We start from the raw sequence: 16,611 nt of genomic DNA, 5'->3' as shown, positions 1-16,611 counted from the left end.
GGTCGCTATGAGTCGCAAGGGACTCGATGGCACATAACAACAACAAACAACAATTAAGGGTGGTAGCTGTTGATGGGTGTCATCAACTACAATTCATCCCAAGCCTATGAGTAACAGATCTGAACCTTGCCCTATCCCGCACCATCTTCACAATCTCTGAGTTGCTTGACTAAGGGCAGGGTAGGGTAGGTTTACACCACAGATTATTTTAATTGCTATCAATAAATTGGACAGCTGTAAAAAGCTAAACTAGAAACACTGTGTAGTATATGTTTAAACAAAGGGAAAGGTCAGCTGCTGAGGCAGCTTATGCATAATCATATACTTCATCAAATTTGGCTGCTTGGTTTGGATGATTAGAGTAACATTTCACGGGACATTCTGGTTTACTGGCCTAATAATGTTGCTGAAGAACCTCCTGGTTCCTCAAATAGTGCCTGAGGTCTTACAAGCTTACACACTGCCATCCACGGCACAACATTTGGTCTTTACTCACCTGGAATAACAGAGGAGAGAAGGGAGTCACAAGCAGATGTAGTAACAGAAAGTGTGGCTAAGTACTTCCATGAACAACACTATTTTTGCCAACAGAAGACATAGATAGTATCCAGTTACCATTACAGAACATTCCGATCAAAGATCCCATAGAAAAATCCTGATGCAAAGAGGTAAAATGCTGAACAGCTTTTTAAATTCTCAAGGACTAGATTCTTTCTGGAGCCATAAAGGGTAGATAAATCCCTGCTAACTATTAGCTCAACTAATTTTTTTTTTAAATTGGCTTTGGGCATTATGCTCTTTTAAGAACTATCTACAGGGGAGCTCTGGTGGCCTAGAAATAGCCCCTCCTAGCAATATGCCCCAAGTATGTGAGGCAAAGCCTCATGATTCTTGCCTCCAAAGAGCGCTCCAGGTGCACCCTCTCCAAGACATATCTATTCGTTTTCTTGGCCATCCATGGGATGTTCAGCGCTCTTCTCCAACACCACAGCTCAAAGACATCAATCATTTTTCTGTCATCCTTATTCATTCCCTTTCAGGAGCACAACCAGATTATTCTCACCTTTTCAGAAGAGGGAGGGGAGGACTATTTTGAAACATGCTAAGAGAATTTTGTTTTCCTTAAAACACATCTAAGCTCAAGGGAAATTGTCTTACCAGAGTCTAACTAGTGACCTTCAAGCAAACAAATAAAACTAATTGCATTTCAAGTGAGTATCATAAATACACCACTCAGAAAACAAAGGTAGGAACTAAGGAAAAGGGGGACCGCTAATCCAAATAATTTATTATTAAGAGTACAGTACTTAGCTATTTATCCTCTGTTTCAGACGGGGCGGGGGTGTTGGGGCTTGGGGCAAGATATACAATAAATTCTACTTTTTTTTTAAAACTTATTATAGTGACTTATTGGGAGTAGGATGGCACCCTCCTCTCGTGCAATTAATAACTACCTCTGAAAACCTGTCGGAGGGTCAGCTATGGATGAGTCTGACTCTAAGTACACAACAATATAGTGACATAACAATTCTGCAACTACACTAAACATTTTAGAGAGAATGAAGTTAAACAGGGGGTGGAGGCAAAGGAGGATTGTATTCTTCAAAAAATATCAAAGTCAAAAGGTTTAAAAAAGTATTCCAGGAAAACAAGACATAATATAATATCTGGTCCCAGACTAAAATTTTAACAAAAGGGTGAATGAAATGCTTAATACTGTTTATTAAATCAACTGAAAAGAACTAGAATATGGACAATTTTTATCAATCCTAATTTATGAGGTTAATAACTGTACATCATTATCATTTTTTCCCATGATCCTATTCTTCAGTAACAATAGACATTTTAGGAGAAAGACACAAAATTCTTAAGGTACCCTCCTCAAATGATCCAGAAAAGAGAAAGAACACACACACATGTTGTGAGAAAGAGAGAGAGAGAGAGAGAAGGTACATATATGAATGTGAATAACCAAGCAAGTAGATGAATCCAGGTCTCTAGAAAACATCTGGGAAACAGTTCTCTGTTCTATTAAAAAATACAACAACTGTATGCAGTAAAATTAATTGAAGATTTTTACAGAGAAAGAGCAAAATCCAAAGCTGGTGGCTTGGATGGATTCCCACATAAAGACCATTTTCAAATGTTAAAGAAGGGAGTTAGTACTTATTTGCTGAAACCCATGGAAAGGAAGCAGAAAATTTAAAAAGAAAAACAGAGGCATGGTTAAAGGGATACGATTAAGAAAATCGTCTAGCAAAATTTCCAATGGGTAAAAACAGATAAGGAAGCAGGAAAGGGATTACTGAGCACATATAAACATGAAATGATGGCTTTTGGCCTAGGAAGCTAAAATTAGAAAAATGGGGCAAGTGGAAAAACATGAAAACAGAAAATTAAATAGGGCTTTTTTATAAAATGTTCTTTACAAACTGGCAGAGGCTACTCAAAGATGACTCTGATTTCAAGTCCAGCTAACAAAAGGAATAGTTATACTACCAACAAAAAGAAATTTAAGAAACTATACAACTTCTTGGAAGCAGGCGTGGCATCCACTTCTGAAACAGCTTGCCTCCGGAAACTCTATGAACTTGGAGAAACGATCAAAGTTATACAAGTGTTCAGGTCTTTCGTTCATAGAGTCGCTGTGACTCAAGGATACTTAACAACAACAACAACATACAACACATAATTGCTTTCTCAGCTATCAGACGACTTTTTCTAGTCTTCTTTTTTCTATTTTGACACAATATTGCAAGTCTGGAGAGGGGTTGGGTAAATAGTATCTGCCAGTACAAACAATCTGGAAAAACTCATTTTTACCAAGTAAAATACTAAATATAGGTAGGGATGATTCAGATTTTTACTAAATGCCTTTAAAATATTTATACATAAACACAAGCATGGAAAAACTGTCTCACACTAAACTAAGATATGGACCTTCTGCTCCTGCAAGAGATTCAGAGTGATGGTAATTAAACATAAAATATAATGTATATCTTTGTACACAAAGTACATGGACAAAACACAATTATTATATGCAAGCCAATAAAAATGTATATAAACCTGTATGTTTATATTCATTCAATCAACTAATGTGCTCATTAAAGAGAAAATATCAAGCCGGAAATGATCATAAATATCTTCCTGCAGGAGGCTGAAGGGGTGAGAATTACAATCAAACATGTCGAAGCAAAACTGAATTACCTGGATAAGCAGTCAAAGGATACTCCAGTAAAAGTTTCTTTTTACTGGTCTCCCAGTCCACTGTTCAGCAAATGTTTTGATCCTGACAACAAAAATAAAAGTAAATTTTATTATCCTTTCTTAATATAAACATTATTGTTAGTCAAATACAAGGTAACTTCCCACATTTACCTTCCCTGGAAATAGGAAATGAGTACAACTTCTTTTCCTAGGAATTGGGGCTGATGTCTTACTTTCTCACAAATCATCACTTCAGCTCAGACAGAACACAGTCTACTGTTACAGTTTGTAAACACAGACACTATGAAGCAGAGGAAGAGATCCATTGAGACGTCTGGAAAGTGATCAAAACAAAAAAAGGGGGACCTAATATGGACCTGTGGGTGTCTCCATCTAAGAGACATAAAAATCCTCAAGGAATCATTAAAACACTGATATCCTGACAGAAGCCAAACACCTCAAGCCAAATACACACAAAAACCTTACATCCAAAGACAGAGATAGAAATGAACAGGTCGCTATCCAAAAGCAAGCAAGGAAAAGCAAAAGCCCTGATTGCCAGGTTACATGTTAGCAGGGGACTAGGAACAGTCCCTTAAAAGCAACTGAAACAAAGTACAAAACATACAGACAGCACCCTCCACACACAGGAGCAGGTATCAAGTAGGAAACAGGCCGGCCAACACTTAAGACTTTCCAAAGGAACAAAAACTAACACAACATCATTTGTTGGGTGTTGTTGAGGTGCTTTTTCCACTTCCAGTGACCCCATATGACCAGCCCAAGAATTTTCTCAGCTGAAATCTTCTTCTGAAAACCAGCTCTTCTCCTGAGCAGTCAACCTTCCAGCCAGTCAACTGCTTCCTCATTACACCACCAGGCCTTCTTACATTCATTCCCGTAGGATCTTTACCAAGACAACAACCATAAATACTATGCCTCAGAGTTAATAACACTCATGTTGAAACTGGGAGCCCTTAGGGAAAAGAGGGAAGAACAAATGATATATTCACAAGTCTCAACTAAGAAATCCATCACACAGCAATGGGCAATCCTCATAGAGCAGTTAGGGAACATTCAACCATGACCTGGCTACATGATGTGAAGGCTCTGCTGCACCTTTGATACACAAATTAGAGGAGAAAACAACCCGGCAGAGGGTGGGGGAAACACGTATGTGTTTCACTAGGAGAGGGGAGTGAAAATTAATGTAGCATTATCAGTACCATGTAATTAAGGCATAAAAAGAGTTGGCATACCTATTAAAACACCTATTTATAATCACAGTATACCCTCCAGCTTAGAAATGCTGATGAATTTATGCCAAAAATAAGTTGGTTGTATTTAGAATTCACACTATAAACTCCAATCTGTAACAGTGTAACTATCTGTTTGCATAATGGTTAAAGAGCAGGAGCTTTGGAGTCAACCAACTTTGCATTCAGCTTCACTCTTTCCCTTACAGGAAGGATAAGAAAACTTTTTTGGGGCCTTAAGATTCCTCATCTTAAAATGGAAATCTCACAAAATATGGTCTCTTGTGAAGATTAAGTAAAACATATGAAGTACTTTCTAGCACATAGCACATAAATGTTCAATTATCCTCCACCCTTCCCAGCATGATGTCCTTCTCCAGGAAAAGCCCCTCTTAGCAACATGCCCAAAGTATGGGAGGTGAGAGCAACTCCAGTAGCACCCTCTCTAAGACATATCTGTTCATTCTCTTGGCCATCCACAGGATGTTCAGAGCTCTTCTCCAACACCACAGCTCAAAGGCATCAATTCTTCTTCTGTTATCTTTATTCATTGTCCGGCTCTCAGATGTACAGCAAGTAATCACAAAGACAATAGCCTGAATCAGACAGACCTTAGTCCTCAAAATGACATCATTACTCCCCAATAAGTAGGAGATGTAACTAACTGTAGATTTTTCCAGTGCAATGCATCTCCTTATTTCCTGGCTGCTGGAACCAAGGGTGTTAACTACGGATCCAAGCAAAATGAAGCTATTGACAATTTCAATCTCCTCTCCATCCGTCATGACACTTGCCATCGGCCCAATGGTAGAAATCTTTTTCTTCTTGACATTGAGATGCAATCCAGACTAGAGCCTGCATTCCTTGATCTTCTGCAACTGGTGCTTCAAGTCCTCACTTTTAGTAAGCAAGGATATGTCATCTGATTAACACAGGTTTACTGGTGAGTCTCCCTCCAATCCTGATGCCACACTCCTCTTCATAGAGTCCAGCTTCTCAGACGATTTGCTCAGCATACAGATTGACCCTGACGCACTCCCTTCTCAATTGTAAACCATGCAGTGTTCCCCTGCTCTGTTCACATGACAGCCTCCTAGTGGATCAATAATTAACTCAGGAAACAAATACTTTGGCTAAAGTGGAAGACTGAAGAGAGTCTAGAGTTTTGACTCAGACAATCTGTATACTGGAACACTAAAAATCCAAAGAAACTGCATCTACAAAATCTTCTACCTTCCAATAAGTACACACAGCTAGACTGGAATACACACACACACACCCCAAATTTACTTCCATCAAGTTAATTCTAACTCATCTAAATGGGAGGAGACTATTTTCTTACTATCTTTCCCCTTTCAGAGACACTGGAAGATTCAAATCAGCAGAGACAGGCAGCCTTATGGCTGATAGGGCAATATGATATAGACTCAGGCCACTAGACTCTATTAGCTAGACTATATACCCTCAAATATTTAAAAATACTTAATCTTATATTAAATATTCTCAAATCTTTTAAAAACTGTTTCTTGTCCCCAAGGAAACCTTGGTAAGGCAGAGAGTATTTTTTACTTTATAGTTTATCTTTTTAAATACCAAAATGGCTGTCTTGCTTACCAGAAACCTGGGGGATAGATGATGGACAGTCTAAAACATACAAGAATCCTGAAAAACATGGAACTACAAAACAACGATGAGATATCATCGCCTAGCGGGAGGGGAGGACTGGACAGGGTGAAAAGTGCAACAATGAATGAATGGAAATCCAAAATCCCATTAAAGTTATAAAAAAAAAAGATATCATCTCACCCCTGTCAGAATAGCAAAATTTAACAGAAAAGCAAACAACAAATGCTGGCAAGGCTGTGGAGAAACTGGAACCCTTATTCACTATTGGTGGAAGTGTAAAATGGTGCAACCACTGTGGAAGGTGGTGTGGTGCTTTCTCAAAAAGTTGCAAATAGAGATACCATTTGACCCAGCAATCCCACTACTGGGAATATACCCCAAAGAGACCATAACTGCCACTCAAGTAGATATATGCACACCCATGTTTATCATGGGTTTGTTCACAATAGCAAGGAGTAGGAAACAACCCAAGTACCCATCAACAAACGAATGGATAGAGAAGCTGTGGTATATTGACACAATGGAATACTATGCTACATTGAAAAACAAGGAATTCATGCAATATTATTCAAAATGGGAGACCCTGGAGAACATGATGCTGAGTGAAATATCTCAGTCACAAAGGGAGAAATACGGCATGGTGCCACTACTGTAAAACAGGACTGACATAGGGGTTGGGGGGAGACTGAGAAAGATGGGATAAATAATGTATACTGCATTGAAACAGAAGAGGGAGAAAACTGTTTAAAAGGGATATGTGATTAGGTATTATTGTCATGACAGGAGTCCAGAATGAAGGCTGCATAATGGAGTGGACCTGGGGGGAGGGATTGTAAAACAACGAAAGAATTTTTCTTTTACTTTTCAAAGAGAAGGAGGGTGGGGGTGGAAGGGATGAATGAATGGAAATCCAAAGTCTCTGTAAATTTTTCATTAAAATTAATAATAATAAACAACCATGGAACTGCTAAGAAAAGTGCTGGTGAGTTAACTTAAATGGAACTAAGATTCTATAAAAGCAATAGCCTCAGCATATTTCTTGGGACCATATTTTTTACTTTTATCAAAAATAAGCTTTAAAATGCTGATACATTCTGAAAAACTTAACCAATGGAACAAGACAAAGTGTTTAAGAACTGTTAAGTGGGAATCTAGTTTGTGTATATGTTCACTTACAAAATAATTACTTTTAAAAAATTAAGTTTTAAAAGTTCAACTTATCAATATACATTTTGGTAGCAAAAATTCAAAAATAAGCTTGTCCTTACCCTTTTCATAACTTGGACTTTAGCTAATTATACAGTTATCAGTTTTGTCCCCAAAACAATCTGTGTTAAGCACTTTGCCTGTGGTTAAAATCCCACTTGGGAATGGGTGTCTTGGTCACATTAACGAAGCTGAATGTGTGTCCAGCATATCCTGAATCAATCTCTTGAGACATAAAGAAGATTAAAACAAACAACCAGAAGAGAGGCAGGAAGACAGACAGATGCCAAGACACATGGCGATGTCCAAAGAACCAGGATGTAGAAGTTCCAGGGACAGGGCCCTTATGTCCAGAGTCAATAGAAAGTCTTCTTCTGAGTAAATTTCAGTCACCTTCACTTGAGAAATTAAATTTCTATTTGTTAAGTCCCCCATGCATCATATTTCTGTTCAAGTATATACCAGACCCATACAAAAATCAAATCATAATGACAAAAAAATTGAGTAAAACACCTCCCAAACATAATTAGGAATTTGAGGAGTGAGACATTAATTTTTCTACTAGAATTTACAGAAAGGTGACTAATGAATTCATAAAAGCTAATGAAGGGCAAGGGGATCAAATTTAGCTGTTAAGAGCTAGTTTTAGAAGTGCCTTGAAGTCAGAAAGAAGAATCCAATGGGGAGAGAAGACTTGATAAGTGGAAAATGCTAACTATGTAATACTGATGCTCAGAAACAGTAATTCGTGAGTCCACTGAATATTATCAATCTGTTTTCCCTTGTTGTTATTGTTGTTGTTGTTGTTGTTATGTGCCTGTGACTCATAGCAACTCTATGTACAACAGCCCTAAATCCTGCCTGCCCTGTGCCATTCTCATCATCTCAGATACACCTACCCCCATTACTCCAGTCACTGAATCAATCCACCGCATAGAGGGTCTTCCTCTCCTGTGCTGTCCCTCCACCCAAGCATGCCATTCCTCTCCAAGGACTGGTTCCTCCTTGCAACATGTCCAAAGTATGTCAGACAAAGCCTCAGAATCTTTGCCTTCAAGGAGCAGCCTAGTTTCACCCTCTCCAGGATGAGACTGTTTGTTTTCTTAGCAGTCCATGGTATATTCAATACTCTTCTCCAGTACCATCGTGCAAAGGCATCAATTCTCCTATCATCCCCAGTCACTGTCCAGCTCTCTGATACATACCAAGCACCAGCAAAGACTATGGCCTGTAACAGGCACACCTTAGTCTCCAGAGTGACACCACTGCTCTTCAGTACTCTGGAGAGGTCCCTAACAGCAGACTTTCTCAATACATCTTTTTACTTTTTTACTTTCGCAATACATCTTTTAATTTCCTGGCTGCTGGTACCAACAGTGTTGACTGTGGAGCCAACCAAACTAAAGCTGTTAACAATTTCAATCTCTTCACCATCCATCCTGATGCTGCCAGTTGGCCCAGTGGTGAAAACCTTTGTCTTCCTGATATTGAGCCTCAATCTATTAAAGGCTGCAGTCCCTGACCTTCTGCAGCAAGCACTTCAAGTTCTTTTCAGTTTCAGCAAGCAGGGTTGTGTCAGCAAGCAGGGTTGTGTCATCTGCATAACACAGATTATTGATGAATCTTCCACCAATCCTGATGCCAAACTTCTCATATAGCCTAGCCTTCCCTTTCCCAATTTTGAACCATGCAGTGTGTTTCCTTGCTCTGTTCTGACGACTGCCTCCTGGTCCAAGTATAGGTTTTGCATTAGTATGATCAAGTGTTCTAGGATTCCCATTCTTGTCAGAGTCAGCCCTAGTTTGTTGCATAACCAATGAAACACAGATAGAATTTCCTTTCGTACTCCCTCCTTTCAGCCAAGATCCATCTAACATTAGCTACAATTTCCCTAGTACCATGACCCCTTCTAAACCCTGACTGGACTCTGGCAGTTCTCCGCTGATGTGCTGTTCTAGTCATTTTTGGATAATCTTCAGCAGAATCTTGCTTGCATGTGATATCAATGATATTGTTCGATAATTTCCATACTCTGTTGGGTCATCTTTCTTTGGAATGGGGATAAATATAGATCTCTTCCAGTCAGTTGGCCAAGTGGTTGTCCTCCAGATTTCTTGGTACAGCTTGGTGAGCACATCTAGGGCAGCATGTATTAGTTGAAATATGTCAGTTGGCATACCATCTTTTCCCTTATGCTGTTGGGTATGGAAGTGGACAAAGACTCTATTATTAATCATATTAAGCTTGTTGTTCTTTTGTGTATCGATGGGACCCACCTCTTCAGAAAAGCCCATCTACCCAGTGTCATCAAGTCAATTCTGCATCATGGGAGCTCTGCATCAGGTTTCCAAGGTGAATCTTTCTCCTGGGTGGCTAGTGGATCAAACCAGCAGTCTTTCAGTTAGAAGTGTAACAAGGATCACTATGCCACCACGGTCCCATAATGTAATCTTCAAAGTATTAACCAAAAAATTCTGTGCATCAATTACATTTCAGATTAAAGGCTGCAAGTTGTTGTTGTTATGTTCTGTCAAGTAAGAACTAATGTACAGATAACCACCCAGCACGTTTTCAGGAACAATTCATCACACAGAAGGAAACTGTCCATCTTTCTCCCACTGAGCAGCTGGTAGATTTGAACAGACTACAGGTGAGTTGGTGGCAAACTCCTTACCACTAAGCCACCAGGGCTCCCCCTAAAGACTGCATATTGGTGTTTAATTAACATTGTTTTGTAGTTAGGATTATTTACCAGATATATCCTTCACCCAAATGTTAACAAAAAATTTCACATGCAACAAGATTTCACAACCAATCTATAGCAATTCTGAAAGAGAAAAAGCAGGTATAATTTTAAAGTTATATAAAAAGGGTGCCACATTTTTTTAAGATGTATAAATTTAACTCACTGTTGTTTCAAAAAAACTTTTTAGTACTTATCACTGAATGCATTACTATGTTCATGTAAATAACTAAAATTATACTTGGTCCCCAAGAGAATACTGATTAAGACATTGAAGAAAACTATTTCTTTAAAGGGGGAAAAATGGGCAAGTTCTTCCTGTGTGATTTAAAGCCTCTGAAAATCTGCTGGAGGGTCAGCTGTAAGTGGGTTCTGCAACAGCAGTGAGTTTATACTTTTAAAAGTACCTTTTTTTCCCTCCTTTGACAGTAACAGGGAACCCACCAAACCAAACCCACTGCCACTGGGTCAGCTCTGGCTCACAGTGACCCTCCATCAAGTTTCAGAGACTATCAAGCTTTACAGGAAGAGACTACCTATCCGTGGCTGACGGCTCTAACTGCCAATCCTTTTGGCTGTGTTCAAACTGGAACTGACTTTTTCAGAAGCTATAAATCACACAGGAGGAACTGCCCAATCTAGCCCCATACAGCTGCTGGCGGACTCAAACTGCCTACCTTCAAGCTGGCAGGGGAAAATTCCTTTCCACTAAGCCACCAGAGCTCTGTAACCTTTTTGCTTAGCAGCCCAATGTCATACATTACAGCACCAAAGTTCCTCAGTAACAGAGGAACCCAAAAGCACACTGTCACTGAGTTGGAACTGACCCTCGTGTAGTTTTCTATAAAACTGCATGGGAGGGGACTGCCCATTCTTCTCCCACAGGGCACTTGTGGGCTAGAAATGCCAGAGAGGCGCAGCTTTTTAAATGAGTGGTGCAACTCCTTATGGTTCATGTCACCAGAGCGCTCTCAGTAACTAAGGAAATTCTTTCCAGTTATACCCAACTTATTTACAACTTATTCTACATAGCCACTGTTTAAAACTAGAATAATGGTTTCATTCTCTATGGAATCAAGCTAAAAGGGGCAAAAAAGCAGAGGCCTTGGTTTCCAAAAATGTTTCATCAAGTCCATTTTCTTGAAGTAACTTTGTGCAAAACATTTAATTCAATTAAATGTTTGTCGTGTAGTGGTTAGTTCCCAGGCACAGCATTGGCACTTGGAAGGATAAGCAAAACATGGCTCTTGCCATTAATTAATTAGGTAAGCTGCAGCAGGTAGAAAGAGTTTCTGAAATGAAAACGATGTTCATTTCGTATGCATGTGCAGAACATCACTGTGCCACACTGCACTGTACATTAAGCATCCAAGGAAGAATCAGAAGGGGGGGGGGAGGTAAAATTAAGCATCCAAGGAAGAATCAGAAGGGGGGGGGGAGGTAAAACCTGTGAAGGCTTAAAAGAGAGAAACGGGAAAACCACTGTTTTTTTAAATAGGATTGCTGTGGTAAAGCACATTTAGATGTGAATCCAAGACAAATGCCTTTACCTCAGCACAAAAGAAAAAGATTATTAAATAAATTAGGATGTACATAAAATCCCTTCCCTTTTTTCCATAATTATCTTAATCAAAATACCACTCTATACCCTTTTAAAAAAACAACCACCACAACCAGACTACAGCAAAGGAGAAACTATCAAAACACTTTCTAAAGTGTTGGCTATCTCTACAGAAATTCTACAAGATGTAGGGAACACAAATGGGGTATATAAAGATGGTTGAAAATGGAAACTATTTTTAACTCAACATAGCTAGAAAACTATGCGCACATTTTTGCTTACACAAGGATATTGCCTACCGATGAACAATAGCATTAAATATAAGTATTCTGCATTTTTTAAATTACCTTGAGATTAAGGGGAAAACTAAAAAATCCGGTTGGCAGACCAGTTTGTTAACAAGCCACATCTCTGACTGTGCTGTTGTTAGCAATGACCCGGTTACCAAAGCAAGCGTGCAGGCAAGTCACTTGCTGGTGCTTGTCCTGCCTCTCTCCCCCCTCGTCTAGGAAAACTGCATGCAGGGCTGCACGATCACACGGAATAAATACAGGAAAGAGGATGGGAGGGCTGGGTGGGGAGGCAGGGGAAGCATTGGGCTCCACCAGTGGAAGGCGTTCCACACCAATTGCTACAGGGTCAAAAGTTTACAGTGGTTTCAATTTCACCTTTTAGCAGCCAATCAGGAAACAGAGACTGCATGCTGACCCCTCAGGCTGCAAATGAACATTAACTCATTGACTACCAGGACAGTCACCTATATTCCTTTTCCTGTTAAGCTTTCCTCTTCATCCACCCACTCTCCTTTCCCCCCCTTTTTGGGGGGGACTGAGAATGTTTCAAGTTTAAAGTGCCAGTTTAATGTCAGACTGTATTTTTTAACAATTACTTGAGAAGAGAAAGAATCAAGTAATACCTTTCTCTTTAAAATCTGTTTCTTTACCATATACTATTAATGAACAGATCATTAATAGCAATATCAAAGTGAAGAATAAACCTAGGCGGGTAAATCTAACAAAGATCATTTTAGTCAATGAAGATATTTAATTCAACTACTTATTTGCTCCTGGGTTGTTTTTTAATTTGCATAGATTTCCCACTCCCTCCCCAATTTATTAATATAAACATGTGCCTGTTCTCCGGGTCTGATCTAGTGAAATGCAGGTAAAGCCGGGATGTGTTAGCGTTTCTTTACTTCTGTCGATGCACTTGAGAACCTGGGAGTAATCTTCCGCACAATAAACTCAGGGGGAAGCGCTTTGGCAATAGAAACAACGGCTCCATAATTATTTTTTCTGATGTGTTTCCTTTATAGCTAGTACAATACTGCTGATCCATTAAATAGTATTTTCAACTTTCTATGTTTAACACTCATTACAGCTAAAATGAATATATGTACTATTTACACCCCATAATGTATATTTTAAAATGTTAATCCTCTGACACTATACATGAAACAGAACACTAGGTCCTCTTATAAGAAAGGCTAAATACCAAATAAGCATATATATGTAATCTTTAGTTAGCAATATACAAAAAGTGGAACATTTTATAGCTGTTTTAATGATGTAAATGCAAGCTTACATTGAGAAGCCTCTTCAGGCACTACCATTGGATTTGTTTTTCTTTCCGTTTTTGTTTTAACTATTACCGTTTAAGAACATTATTTGATGTAGGATATTTCTTTTTCTTAACCAAATCAGAAAACAAAGGCAAGTACAACAATGAATGAATGAAAGCTCAACCTTTCTGTAAACTTTCGTTAAAATCACAAATTTTAAAAGAAAGAAGAGAAAGGCACCAAACAGAAACTGAAAAGGTTTCATCAACATAGAAAGGTTACTTACTTAAGTATATCTGTTAAAAGCCCCAAAGTCACTTAGAAAGTCTACATGGCAATAGCATGTTGCACTGCTATCAAGTAAGAGAGTAAATCAAGAATTTGATGCAGATACAATTACTGAGTTTATTGGTTGGGTTTTTTTTAAATCTGATTTCCTACTAATAACTTCCAAAACTTCATGATTTAAGTTTATGCATATCAGTCAATAAAAAGTCCACTTTTAAAACTGACTAGTTTTCTTGTTTAGTGTCTCTAAAAAGAAAAAAGATGGCTTATGGAAGCCTTTTTATTTTTGTTTTAAATTAGTAGTCCTTTGTATATCTTCTTTTTACAAGATGGCCTCATTTTGAAAGAAAATGGATGCGATAAAATTTTACATCAAGTCAGCATGTTAGCAAGAAGCCTTTTTGTGTGTTCTGAATTTGATTAATACAAGCCAAGGTCACTTCCTGAAAGATGCTACCACTGCAGCTGCAGGCAAACTAGGCACTGGCAAACCTGGGGGAGGGGACAAGTGATGGTATTTATTAACACAGACAGGCTTCCATCAGCAGCAGCTACAGGGTGGGGGATGGGTGGGAGAGAGAAAGGAGAGGGGGCAGAGCCTAGAGCTTCTGGCATATAATTTAAAATATCTCGACTTTTAATACTTAAAACATTTTAATTCACTGTATTATAATACTCACATGTCAAAGTTATGTATCAAAGATATTCTTGCTGTTAAGTATATTAAAATATGTTCTTTTAAATACTATACAAATCATTTAACATCACACAGTGAGGTAAATTTAGCATTCAACACAATACTACCTGTATTTGCTATGCAAACCACCTACAAAGAAAGATGCAAGTCCTAGAAGAAAACAGAATCTGAGATTCCAATTTCTTTAAGACCAAGGGCACCATAAATATCATAAAGAAAAAAGTCCACATTGCAAAATGTCTGACAAAGTTTCCAACTTAAATGTCTTAATCTCACTAACATTAATATAAATATCATAATGTTTCTGCTAATAAAAGTGATAGACAACTCCTTCCATAAAACAGTGAAAATTTACTGAGAAGTCACTAGAAAACATGAGGTACATAAAATCAATCTAGCAAATAGTAGTTATGCTTGAACCATGATATTCTGCAGACATTTAATCAGCAAAGCATCTCTGTTTTTAATGGTTGTATAACAAACATAAAACCAGCAAATTTTTTCTTATCAAACTGTCCAAAGTCCTATTTTCTTAATAAATTCTGATTTTTTCCATTGTATTATTTTTTTCTGACTGAAGAATGATTCAGTAACTTAAAAAAAAAAAAAAAAAGCCCCTGAACAGATAGAAACTCAAGTTGGGAGAAAAAAACTAAAGCATTATCAGTTCGTGTGATATCTTCTAATAATTGACAAGAAATGACTACTTGTATTTCAGTGGGCACATTACTTTCTGTACATGCAAAGACCTTTTAAATCATTTTAGGAAAAGGGAGGCAACCAAATGAAAACATGACGTGAGAAGTCTCTGCACTCAGAGAATCGAGTCCTTGAATTGTGTTGGCAAAGAATATGGCCTCTGCCATGGGCTGTCAAAAAAACAAATCTGTCTTGGAACAAGTGCAGCCAAGGCATTCCTCAGACACAAGGATGGTGAGGCACAGTCTCATAGTCTCACATACTCCCAGCATGTTATGAGAAGGGGTCAGGGTCAGATCTTTGAAAAGGACATTATGCTTGAAAAGGTGTAGCATTAGTGAAAGAGAAGAAAATGCTGGAAGAGATGGATTGACAAAGTAACTATGGAAGTGGTCTTAAACACTAAGTTTAAGTGGAGATTGTGAAGACGGTGCAGGGCTGGGTAGAGCTTCACTCTGTTGTACATTAGTCACTATGAGTCAGAGCCAATTCAACAGCACCTAACAACATCCCTGAATATCAGGAGCCCTGATGGCCCAAAGGGTTGTGAGCTGGAACCTACCCAGCAGCTCCGAGAAGAGATATGGCTATTTGTTCCCAGAAGATTACAGCCAAAAAACTGCTGTGGAGGCGTCCACTCTGTCATCTGAAGCTATCATTCAAAATCGAAAAGGCATCCAACAATCTCTGAATGTGGGAAAGCAAGGTGCTCAGGAATCCAAGTCCAAAGGCCAAATCCACTGCCATGGAGTCAATCCTGCCTCGCCGTGCCCCCGTGGGACAGGGGAGAAGTATACATAGAGCTTCCACACTCTAGGTCTCCCAAAGAAAGCAGACTACCTCATCTTTCTCTTGAGGAGTGACTGGGGGATTCCAATGGCAACCTTCTGCTTAGTAACTGAACTCTTTAACCTCTGTACCGCCAAAAATGGACAACTCCTGCAAAAGGACAGGGTAAAATTATTCATGCTCCCTCTCCTCGAAGACATAAAGACACATTTTGTCTAGAAAGGGAAACACAATAATAAGCTTTTCCTAGCCTCTATATTACTTGTCTTCCCTCAACCAGTAGCCACACTAAATAATCCAAAGGCAACTTTGCCTTATGAACAGTGAAAGGAAGTGCAGTCTGTCCCTCACATGTCTGACTAAACCACCCCCTCACTTGGCAACAAGACAAACTGAATTGGGGCCACAGAAGTTAGCTGCTTTATCTTCCTAAACCAGGGCATCTCTATGTCAAAACCAGATCCTGAAAGGAAAGGCTGACCATAAACTAAAAGCAAGCAAAATAACAGCCTACAAGTCAAGTCTTCTTGCTCTACCCGAGTGGCTGCTGTTTCTGTACGATCGAGACAGAACCAATTCACAGCTGACCCTCCAGAAGGCTTTCAGAGGCAGTGAAGACTACACAGGTAAAGACTACCCATCTTTCTCCCACAGAGCAGCTGGTGGACTCAAACCATGTGCCTTTGGGCTGGCAGCACCATTCCTTACGACTAGCCCACCAGTTTGCTACCTGAGCCGTGGAATCGGAAATGACCCATAGCTGACCCTCCAGCGGGTGTTAGGAGGCAATAAACTGCACAAATAGAGACCCCATCTTTCTCCCACAAAGCAGCTGGTAGATACAAACCATATGCCTTTGGGGTTGCAGCCCAGCTTGTCACTAGTCCACCAGACTTCCTACCAGAGTGGTTAGGAGACATTAATTTGAGAATCACACTTTTAATATTCACAGAATATGTGCTTAATTTTGGTAGGTTT

This window comes from Elephantulus edwardii, unplaced genomic scaffold (genome assembly GCF_000299155.1).
Source record: "Elephantulus edwardii isolate Elephantulus edwardi_28Jun2011 unplaced genomic scaffold, EleEdw1.0 scaffold00015, whole genome shotgun sequence".
Taxonomy (NCBI): Eukaryota; Metazoa; Chordata; class Mammalia; order Macroscelidea; family Macroscelididae; genus Elephantulus; species Elephantulus edwardii.
The sequence above is the reverse complement of the archived record's forward strand: the minus strand, read 5'-3'. Positions refer to the sequence as shown.